Source organism: Procambarus clarkii, chromosome 46 (assembly GCF_040958095.1).
Source record: "Procambarus clarkii isolate CNS0578487 chromosome 46, FALCON_Pclarkii_2.0, whole genome shotgun sequence".
Lineage (NCBI taxonomy): Eukaryota > Metazoa > Arthropoda > Malacostraca > Decapoda > Cambaridae > Procambarus > Procambarus clarkii.
In genome coordinates, this window is record NC_091195.1 from 13746305 (window position 1) to 13758102 (window position 11798).

Genomic DNA, 11798 nt, shown 5'->3' on the forward strand with positions numbered 1-11798 from the left:
TGTCTCACACAAGGCCACCGTTGGTGTATGTCTCACACAAGGCCACCGTTGGTGTATGTCTCACACAAGTGACCGTTGGTGTATGTCTCACACAAGGTGACCGTTGGTGTATGTCTCACACAAGGTGACCGTTGGTGTATGTCTCACACAAGGCCACCGTTGGTGTATGTCTCACACAAGGTGACCGTTGGTGTATGTCTCACACAAGGCCACCGTTGGTGTATGTCTCACACAAGTGACCGTTGGTGTATGTCTCACACAAGGTGACCGTTGGTGTATGTCTCACACAAGACCACCGTTGGTGTATGTCTCACACAAGGTGACCGTTGGTGTATGTCTCACACAAGGTGACCGTTGGTGTATGTCTCACACAAGGCCACCGTTGGTGTATGTCTCACACAAGGTGACCGTTGGTGTATGTCTCACACAAGGCCACCGTTGGTGTATGTCTCACACAAGGTGACCGTTGGTGTATGTCTCACACAAGGCCACCGTTGGTGTATGTCTCACACAAGGTGACCGTTGGTGTATGTCTCACACAAGGCCACCGTTGGTGTATGTCTCACACAAGGTGACCGTTGGTGTATGTCTCACACAAGGTGACCGTTGGTGTATGTCTCACACAAGGCCACCGTTGGTGTATGTCTCACACAAGGTGACCGTTGGTGTATGTCTCACACAAGGTGACCGTTGGTGTATGTCTCACACAAGGCCACCGTTGGTGTATGTCTCACACAAGGTGACCGTTGGTGTATGTCTCACACACGGTGACCGTTGGTGTATGTCTCACACAAGGTGACCGTTGGTGTATGTCTCACACAAGGCCACCGTTGGTGTATGTCTCACACAAGGTGACCGTTGGTGTATGTCTCACACAAGGCCACCGTTGGTGTATGTCTCACACAAGGTGACCGTTGGTGTATGTCTCACACAAGGCCACCGTTGGTGTATGTCTCACACAAGGTGACCGTTGGTGTATGTCTCACACAAGGTGATCGTTGGTGTATGTCTCACACAAGGTGACCGTTGGTGTATGTCTCACACAAGGCCACCGTTGGTGTATGTCTCACACAAGTGACCGTTGGTGTATGTCTCACACAAGGTGACCGTTGGTGTATGTCTCACACAAGGTGACCGTTGGTGTATGTCTCACACAAGGCCACCGTTGGTGTATGTCTCACACAAGGCCACCGTTGGTGTATGTCTTACACAAGGCCACCGTTGGTGTATGTCTCACGCAAGGTGACCGTTGGTGTATGTCTCACACAAGGCCACCGTTGGTGTATGTCTCACACAAGGCCACCGTTGGTGTATGTCTCACACAAGGTGACCGTTGGTGTATGTCTCACACAAGGCCACCATTGGTGTATGTCTCACACAAGGCCACCGTTGGTGTATGTCTCACACAAGGCCACCGTTGGTGTATGTCTCACACAAGGCCACCGTTGGTGTATGTCTCACACAAGGTGACCGTTGGTGTATGTCTCACACAAGGCCACCGTTGGTGTATGTCTCACACAAGGCCACCGTTGGTGTATGTCTCACACAAGGGTACCGTTGGTGTATGTCTCACACAAGGTGACCGTTGGTGTATGTCTCACACAAGGTGACCGTTGGTGTATGTCTCACACAAGGCCACCGTTGGTGTATGTCTCACACAAGGTGACCGTTGGTGTATGTCTCACACAAGGCCACCGTTGGTGTATGTCTCACACAAGGGGACCGTTGGTGTATGTCTCACACAAGGGGACCGTTGGTGTATGTCTCACACAAGGTGACCGTTGGTGTATGTCTCACACAAGGGGACCGAGATCATGAGGCACAAGCCGTCATATACAAACTTGCAACCCTCGCATGTGGTTGGATGTTTGGACCTGGGCCCCACAGCACAATTACACTGGTCACATTTATCATAACTTCCTGCCATCTCTGCTACATAGCTGGCGCTCTGGGAGGATACTCACCCAAAAGAATATATCTTACTTCTCTGTTTATATATATATTTTCTTTATTGTTTGTTGATTAATAATATTAGTACACGATAATATTCATGTTGCCCAGCACACTAATCCACTTAGCTATAAATACTGGGAAAGGCCTTGAGCCTGTAGTATAGCCTTCTATTCCTCCTTTAACTCTTTGAATGCCCCTGAATAGGGCCTAACAGCTGGGTGGACAGCGCTTCGTAATCGTAGTCTTAAGGTTCGGTGTTCGATCCCCGGTGGAGGCGGAAACAAATGGGCAGAGTTTCTTACACCCTGATGCCCCTGTTACCTAGCAGTAAATACGTACTTGAGAGTTAGACAGCTGCTATGGGTTGCTTCCTAGGGGAGTATAACATAAAGGAGGCTTGGTCGAGGACTGGGCCACGGGGACACTAAGCCCAGAAATCATTTCAAGATAACACCAAGATAGCCGCCAGCTATGGTTAGCACCACACTTGAATTCCAAAACGTAGGCCTCCTTCTACCACTTGTATATCACTTCTGCAACCCGTTCTCGCACTTGCTTATAGTCAATATCTTGCTTATGAATAAGTGCATATGTGACATACTAATTTATTGTGAATAATTGAGTTTACCTTGAAAAGCTGAATATATATCCACAACCTAACCTAACCTTCTTAGTATGTTAAGATATACAATTAGTACTGAACCTGTACCTATATTGATATTACAGTTTTATAAAAATAATAAAACAAAATTAAAATATTTAAATAAATTTTAAAGTAACCTAGGATATAGTAAAATTTTTTTATAAAATCTCTATTGTTTAATAAAACTGAGAAAAAGTTAGTCCCTTGAAAGGAAAAAATATGGCTTGGAATATATCACATATGTATTTATTTATAAGCGAAATAGTGACTATAAGCAATAAGTCATATAGGTGCTGTCTTGTGCGAGAGTATTTTGATTTCTGATGATATTGTGTTGCTGTGTCGCAGGTTCGTTAGTTACGCTTTAGTCTGCCACTTAATATTTGTGTCGTGCCCTTAACACCCGGGAAATTGGAACTCTAACTATGAGCTCTAGCACCCACCACCTACCATCTCATCAGTATGATGCTTACATCAGTAGCATCATAATATGATACTTAAGATGCACACTCATGTAAGCCACAAAGAGGTCTACACTGCTACACTGAGGTGTGGAGGCAACCAGACTGGGATATGTCTACCAACTGATGTCCTCACTTACTCTGTTGATGTACCCTCGGCTTCCATTGGATCACCGCCCAGTCTGACGTGCAGGACAGAACTACCTTCCGTCAATTGCTCCAGCCAAATGTCAACTCCCAAATCCACATCTGTCATATATGTCCTCTGGCCCTCCACACAACCAGCCCTTGTGCGCTTCCGGCCACCCTGTGTCCTTGAAGTACCGCCTTCCTTATTGCAGCCATAACTGGCGGATGATTCTTAGATGGTACCGACATTCTGGCGTCCCAGATGTCTCCACTAGCTTGCTTCCACACACACACACACCCATTCATACACATAAGGTGGATATGTGATAGGGTAGTGTTATGATCCCAGGTAGCCGAAAAACGAGTCTCCCCTTTGAGAATTATTCTATCAAGCCTGACCTGACTAGAAGGTCCAGGAAATATAGAGGTGAAGATACAGATGTAAAATAGTTGGTTGGATATGATGAACAATTTGAGATTATGGGCAGTGAATAAGAAAATAGATAAATGACTGGTTAGGAGATGTGGATAATTTGCTGGAGGCATGAGGCTCGCTTCTGGAGGGCTTTGAGTTCACTTGAGTGCCAGACATCACAGGGGGAAGCCGTGCCCCGTTTGAGCTCCCGTCAGTAAGGAACCCCTAGTGATATATCTCCAAGAGAGGAGAAGTGTGCAGACGTTCCAGCTGTGGAATGGAGCTGGGAGCGTTGTGGTCTCAACTCCTGGACGGCGAGGAGTGTTTATTAAGCCACCCAGAGACGTTATCGTGGGCCGTGGGAGCACCCTGACCAGGCTCTGTCAGAGGGAGGAGCGCCCTCGACCAGACAATCTGTGGTAAGCACGATTTAAGCCAGTTCATAGTGATTACTTGTAGTTGGTCGTGTGCCCAGCGACAGTAGCAATGTTTATTAATAAGTTAGACATGTTTTGATAAGGCAGAAGGCCTAAAATAAGAGTGTGGAGAGGGAGGAACATCCTGGAGGACGGAGAGACGTCCGTCTACTCTGAGCGGTGGCAGGTGACTGAGGGAGCCCAGCTCCTGACAGCTGAGGATTCCTCCCAGAGTGAGGACCACCGGGCGAGGCGGAGCATGGACCAGCCCAAAACGGGAGAGTCCACTCTCACAGTATGTAGAGAGCAGATAGATGTTGGAGGCAAACATATTGTGTGGTTATTTTTGTTTATGTGTTTAAGGGGAAACATTTTTATTGGAGTATCAGTGGGTTGCAGGTTTGTCTTTGGGGAAGAAGTTGCTGAGAACTTCGAAGCCAGCACAGAGGGAGTAGTTGATGAGACTCCAAGGTAGTGGAGGAGAGGACCTCGAGCTGTGAGAAGAAGCAGTGAAGAGGAGTGTCACGTGCTTCTGTAGAAGTGGCGAAGCACCATAGTTGCCCAAGGGAAACTTCATGGTGTAGCAGCCTGGAGGAGCTGCAGAGGATCCTGCTGGTTAAACCCGGAAGAACCTGAAGAGGTCAGGGTAGTGAACTTCCAGATGTGGAAGGAAAGTTCTAAATGATTACGTGTAGGGAGGTGATAGAGTGTTTGGTTGTCATTAGCGTGCAAGACGCAGTGAAAGGTGAGTGATTGTTTGCCATTCTTGTGCCGAGGAGTGTTTATAATGAAGTTTAGAGTTACAGTCGTAGGCTGGATTACCTACAGGTGTAAGTGTTCTAGGACTGATAGGGTGATCGATTGATCATTGTTATAAATCAAGGAACATTTATACTGATATATATGTGTTATTGCATACATACACCAATTTTCCTTGCACATGTTTATAAATATATATTCTCTTGCTGACAGTGCAACATTGTATTATAAGACTTGATCAACTTGAGGAGGTTGGTAGTATTAGGTGGTGAATCCGGAGATAGGATACCACTTGATAAGCAGATGATAGAGTTCTGATAGTGTTGGAGTGCAACCTGACTGAAATAGTATGGAGTGTAGCATTCATTATTATTATGTGTGTGTAGGTATTGTGTATGTGCTTTGTCCAGTAAATGTATTCAAATTTGCTGGTGTTTGCCCTTGTCCTAGTGAGGCTTCCCAGGAAGTAGTAAAGAAGGAGAGAGAGAGAGAGAGAGAGAAAGAACCAAGAACCACTGCTGTGGACAGGGTAGGACGGAAAACTAATAAGTCAAAGGGGATTGAGGAGATTATATCACATAAGGAGAGAGTGGGGAGGCACAGCGGCTCGAGTGGGTGTGTGCACGTGACAACGAGGCTAAGTATTGGAGCCGTATCCCCTAAACGTGTGACGTTGAGCCCCTCTCCAAGAGCCAGAAGCGCCCAGGGTGATCTCCTGGTAAAGTATAAGCACTCTACCGAGTTGTGGGTTGGGTTGTCCAGAAAGAAGGATCAACGACGACAACACCACCAACCCACGCTACAACAGTAGATAAAGACAGGCTATTTAACACAAGGGGCACACGCACAAGGGGACACAGGTGGAAACTGAGTGCCCAAATGAGCCGCAGAGATATTAGAAAGAACGTTTTTAGTGTCAGAGTGGTTGACAAATGGAATGCATTAGGAAGTGATGTGGTGGTGGCTGACTCCATGCACAGTTTCAAGTGTAGATATGATAGAGCCCAATAGGCTCAGGAATCTGTACACCTGTTGATTGACGGTTGAGAGGCGGGACCAAAGAGCCAGAGCTCAACCCCCGCAAACACAACTAGGTGAGTACACACTTCCCTTGCCCCATACTCTGAGAGAGATTTTCGAATTTATTCACTCCTTCACTTTGGGTCACAACAATAGCCTTCTTAAAAATAAATCATGCCTAACAAACTGCTCTAGGTTTTGGAAATGGTAACCAGCAATTCAGACAAGGACTTCCAGTACATGTAGTATACATAAACTTTGCTAAAGCTTTTGATAATGTACCACATGAAAGACTGACATGAAAAGTACAAGCACATGGAATATATTGTAGAATACTAGAATGGATCAAACAGTGATTAAAACGAAGAAAGCAAAGTGTCGTCCTAAACGGAAATATCTCTGAGCTACCTCCAGGGTGAGGAGGTATCTGTTGTTGAAGTAGTGTCTGATATTCACTTGAAGAATGGTGATCCTCATTATTGGTTGTGAGTCGTATGTGTTTGTTTGGCTCGAGTGTCAGTGTTGTTAACTTCGGTTTGTCTTCTGATGTGTGTGTAGGTGGAGGATACGTCTTTTGGGCCAGGGATCATGTTCATGGTTCCTGCCGGGGGGGATGGATGAGGTTTTCCACACGTTGCTGTACAATTGAGGGGTCTTTGTTGTCGCTACTGTTCTCAATGTCCACGTCTGTAGTGCTAGAGTCACTCACAGATGGAGTATTAGGGGGGTTGCTTGCCCTTACCCTGTCCTCAGGGGATGAGCTTCGGCTGCGAGTGTTGGCCCTGAGCCTCTTAGAACAATGGTGTGTGGAACTGCGGTGTGTGAGGCACTGATTGCGTCTAGGGTTTCTTATGGCAAGGGTGCGTGTGAAGGCTTTGAGTACAATCCTGTCTGGGACTACTGTAGGAAGGGTGGACCTGGGTGTTTGCTAGTTTGTCGGGGTGGAGGGGCCGGGGTGATTCTGGGAGTTTAGTGTCTCTTGAGCGTTGATGAGGCCTGGGGGTGGAGAGTATTTGGGTTGGAGTTGTTGGGTTGTGCTTAGGCCTGGCCGGCGGCTGTTGTGTTGTTAGGAGACAGGTAGGCCAGCGAGTCCTCGGGCATGTGGACAGGGGACAGGCCATTGTCCATCCTGAGTGAGTTCCAGAAATCCAGGAGCTTCACCGGGTTGTTTGGAAATGTGATTTGGGCAAATGTTAGGGGTTTAGCTCCTAAGCTGGGATTAGGATCGGGGTTTGTTGCGAGGAGGTTAGATGTTGAGGCCTGTTGTGGATGGTTCTGGGTTTGCCCTGGTATAACCGTGGGGTCATTGAGGTGTTGGTTGCTTTGGTGTTTCCCTTGGGCGACCGACTGGGCCTGCAACCCTGGGAATTGGGCCTGTTATTGGTTGGGGTTACCCCAGGCGTTTACTGGTGGAGGAGGGGCAGGAATGGTGATTGTTGCTTGTTGACGGGCTGTGGTCACCGTTTCCCTTGCTTGCTTGATTGCATCCTGTCTTTGAGGACACAAATAAGATATAGCAATGTGTGCACCATTGCATTGTGCACACTTGGGTGTTTGGCTTGTGCATTCCTTGTAGTTGTGTTCCCCTGCACACCTGCTGCAGTTGGGGATTTCAATGTTGCATGCACTAGAATAGTGGTCATACTGGAAGCATTGTTTGAGCTTGTGAAACCTCTGTAGGGTGATTTGGTCAGGGCCAGACTTGATGCCAAATGCAGAAAAACCAAGGTAGCAGACTTGTGCTGCTTGCTCCGGTGAAGCCAGAGTTAGCTTCAGTACTTGGTTGTTGTGGGACTGAGTTGTAAACCAGTGGGCCTGAATTAATTTAATATCCCTGTTTTTTCTCCAGATTTCTGCAGATATCTCGTCAACTGAGTGATCCATGATGATGTCATAGATCCTATGTACAAAGATAGTGCGTTTGGCTTGGAAGTTGGCCGGGGGGTAGACTGTGATCCACCTTCTCCAATAGTTTGTTCAGACTGCCGGTCGAAAGGAGTTCTGGAAGGTCTGCATTGTGTACCAACAAGATGGCTCCAGTAGTTATTTTGAACACATTTTTTGTAGGTAATCTGGGTGATCTCATGAATTACTTCAAGTAGTTGGGCTGGAGAACGAATCTGGCCAGATTCGTCAGGGAAGCTGACTTTGGCCACCATGACCTTGTGGGGCCAGGAAGCCTAGTCTAATCTGTACTAAGGTGGATGTTTGTGTTGTGTCTTGGAAGACTAAGTGGCTGATGGGTGTTAGTTCGGCCGAGGCCGTTAACTTCTAGTTGTTAGGCAACTAGAGCTACTTGAACCGTTGGTAATTGAACCTATCGATAGCCTAAGCCTGCTACAAGGCTGTTAGTTGCCCGATCAAACCTTCGCGAGAATTTCAAGAACCCAGTTTTGGCTACCGCTCGGGAATGATCGTTTGGAATGGCGAAAAACAAGAGGTAGAAACAGTTTAGAAAGACAGCCTTATGCACATCTTAATTCTATGATTAGTAGGTTGTGTATTGTGTGAGTGTGTGTGTGGAGTGTTGTGGTACAGGCAGGGAGAGAATGAGGAGGAGGTGGAGGGGGGAAGGATGAGGATGGGTTTATTTGGACATCATTTTGCTGTAAGGTCAGGTTAAGTCTCGTGTCCTGTATACAGCGCTGCTGTATAGTGTAGAATACTTATCTCTGAAAGTATTACATGTAATACAGGCCCAGAGAAATCTTCAACGACGTTCCTTTCTCTCTCATAATTTTATAATTTCTTCGCGAAATTCATAAACCGTTTTGTCTTTTAAGGCAATCAGAAATCCTTTGATTGTAAAATATTTGTTTTGTCTTAAATCCTGTTGATAATATGATGGTTAGAGCACTAGTTCTTGGTCTGGTCTGGGACAGGCAGCCATCTCTGGGACACCCAGCATCTTGCCACAGAGTATCCCAGCCATCTCTGGGGCACCCAGCATCTTGCCACAGGGTATCCCAGCCATCTCTGGGGCACCCAGCATCTTGCCACAGAGTATCCCAATAATAGATGTAATTTGGAATTCTTTAACGTGACAATTCCAACCAGGCATACTACTTCTATTAGTTTTTTAGAAGGATTCTCTCTCCCATTCCTTAAACAGCACTGACAACAGATGAAAAAAAAGAGTAATTGAAACTGTTTTGATAGATATTACACTGAAGATTTGTGTTGACAGTTGCAATAATTGATATATGAATATTATCAAGTTTTCTGTTAAACAGACACTAAGCTTTTTTAGGTCAGCAATAGTGGCTTTCTGCCAGTTTAAATGTTTTAAGGTTGGTTACTGTTCTCACTGTCAGCAGCAACAGTTTGATAGTGAGGTATAATGAAGGTGAAGAATTTGAGAAAATTATCAAAATGAGACTTTCCTCTCCAGTCATTTAAAGGAAAGTCAACGTAATATTAAACTGAGCATAAACAGTTTTGACCAGCACATGCAAAAGTTTTGTCAAATTTTAAAAGCCTAAGTCTTCTTGTATCGTATTAAGTTTTTCTTAATTTATTAAGAAAATTAATTTATTTTTTAAATTTAAACAAGACAGGTCTCAGGCCAGAGTCCTGAGGACCATTGACAACGTTTACCACCCGGATTTGTCTTACTCTGTTTCTGTTGAAAAAGTCATATCATATACCACTAGCAAGTTAATACCTCCAAACAACAGGCCTCAGAAAATGAGGGCAAATAAAAGTGTTTATATTGTTTAAAGTTATATGTTACTGTATTTCAAATAATGCATGTATTGACTTTAATAGTTGTAGTACTTTACTATATAAAATATAGTACAGTACTACTTACAGTATCAAAGCAGGCGTACATATGGTAGTTTCTTTACTAAAGAAATTGTTCATTTAAGTGTGTAGAAGGACACTTACTGTATTAAACTACTTGAACAGTAAGCTGCTTACTGTACAAAAGATCTTGTACAGTACGTTACTTACTGTAATAAAGTAAGTGCCCAAAAGGCTTCCTACTGTATTAGAGCAAGTTTACAATAGGATACTGATAATATGAAAGTACATATACGGTAAGCTGCTTAATGCATAATTGTAAGTTACAGTCGGCAACTTACTGTATTTAGTTGTACATTAAGCAACTTACAATAACACAGGTGTTTATATGCTCCTGCTTGATCTTGAGGATAATATGGTTAAGACAGACTAAAGTCAGACAAAAATTCCCAAATGTCTAAAATCCCTAAAATGTTACAATACCTAGGATCTCGTAACAAATAAAGACCCAAAACTAATAATAGTGATCCAATAAACAATAGTAAAGAAAGTCATATTGATAATAAAGTGTAGAAAATGGTAATATATCAATTACATACCAAAACTTATTCATAAAATCAGGAGACAAATGCTTATCTATACCTTCCACTACAGACTGGAAGGCTGCTTATCTATATCTTCCACTACAGACTGGAAGGCTGCTTATCTATACCTTCCACTACAGACTGGAAGGCTGCTTATCTATACCTTCCACTACAGACTGGAAGGCTGCTTATCTATACCTTCCACTACAGACTGGAAGGCTGCTTATCTATACCTTCCACTACAGACTGGAAGGCTGCTTATCTATACCTTCCACTACAGACTGGAAGGCTGCTTATCTATACCGTCTACACATAAGGGGTATAACTACCCGATCTCTCACAGTGTTCAAGAGAGAACTTGATAAGCTCTGATCAACCAGGCTGTGATTCATACGACAGTCTGCTAGCAGCCGCGTCCAAACACCTGGTTAACCAGTCCAGCAACGAGGAGGCCTGGTCGAGGACCGGGCCGCGGGGACGGTAAGGCCCTAAACGGCCGAAGGTAACCTCAAGGAAGGTACCACCAGCACAATAAAATACATTCATACCTCCAACATGCCAAAACTCATACAAACAACGTATACCAAAACTCATTCTCACTATCATCAAAACAAAAACTCATTCATTCCACCAGCATACAAAAACTCATTCATTCCACCAGCATACAAAAACTCATTCATTCCACCAGCATACTAAAACTCATTCATTCCACCAGCATACAAAAACTCATTCATTCCACCAGCATACTAACACTCATTCATTCCACCAGCATACTAAAACTCATTCATTCCACCAGCATACAAAAACTCATTCATTCCACCAGCATACAAAAACTCATTCATTCCACCAGCATACAAAAACTCATTCATTCCACCAGCATACAAAAACTCATTCATTCCACCAGCATACTAAAACTCATTCATTCCACCAGCATACAAAAACTCATTCATTCCACCAGCATACAAAAACTCATTCATTCCACCAGCATACAAAAACTCATTCATTCCACCAGCATACTAAAACTCATTCATTCCACCAGCATACAAAAACTCATTCATTCCACCAGCATACAAAAACTCATTCATTCCACCAGCATACAAAAACTCATTCATTCCACCAGCATACAAAAACTCATTCATTCCACCAGCATACAAAAACTCATTCATTCCACCAGCATACAAAAACTCATTCATTCCACCAGCATACTAAAACTCATTCATTCCACCAGCATACAAAAACTCATTCTTTCCACCAGCATACAAAAACTCATTCATTCCACCAGCATACTAAAACTCATTCATTCCACCAGCATACAAAAACTCATTCATTCCACCAGCATACAAAAACTCATTCATTCCACCAGCATACTAAAACTCATTCATTCCACCAGCATACAAAAACTCATTCTTTCCACCAGCATACAAAAACTCATTCATTCCACCAGCATACTAAAACTCATTCATTCCACCAGCATACAAAAACTCATTCATTCCACCAGCATACTAAAACTCATTCATTCCACCAGCATACAAAAACTCATTCTTTCCACCAGCATACAAAAACTCATTCATTCCACCAGCATACTAAAACTCATTCATTCCACCAGCATACAAAAACTCATTCATTCCACCAGCATACTAAAACTCATCATTCCACCAGCATACAAAAACTCAT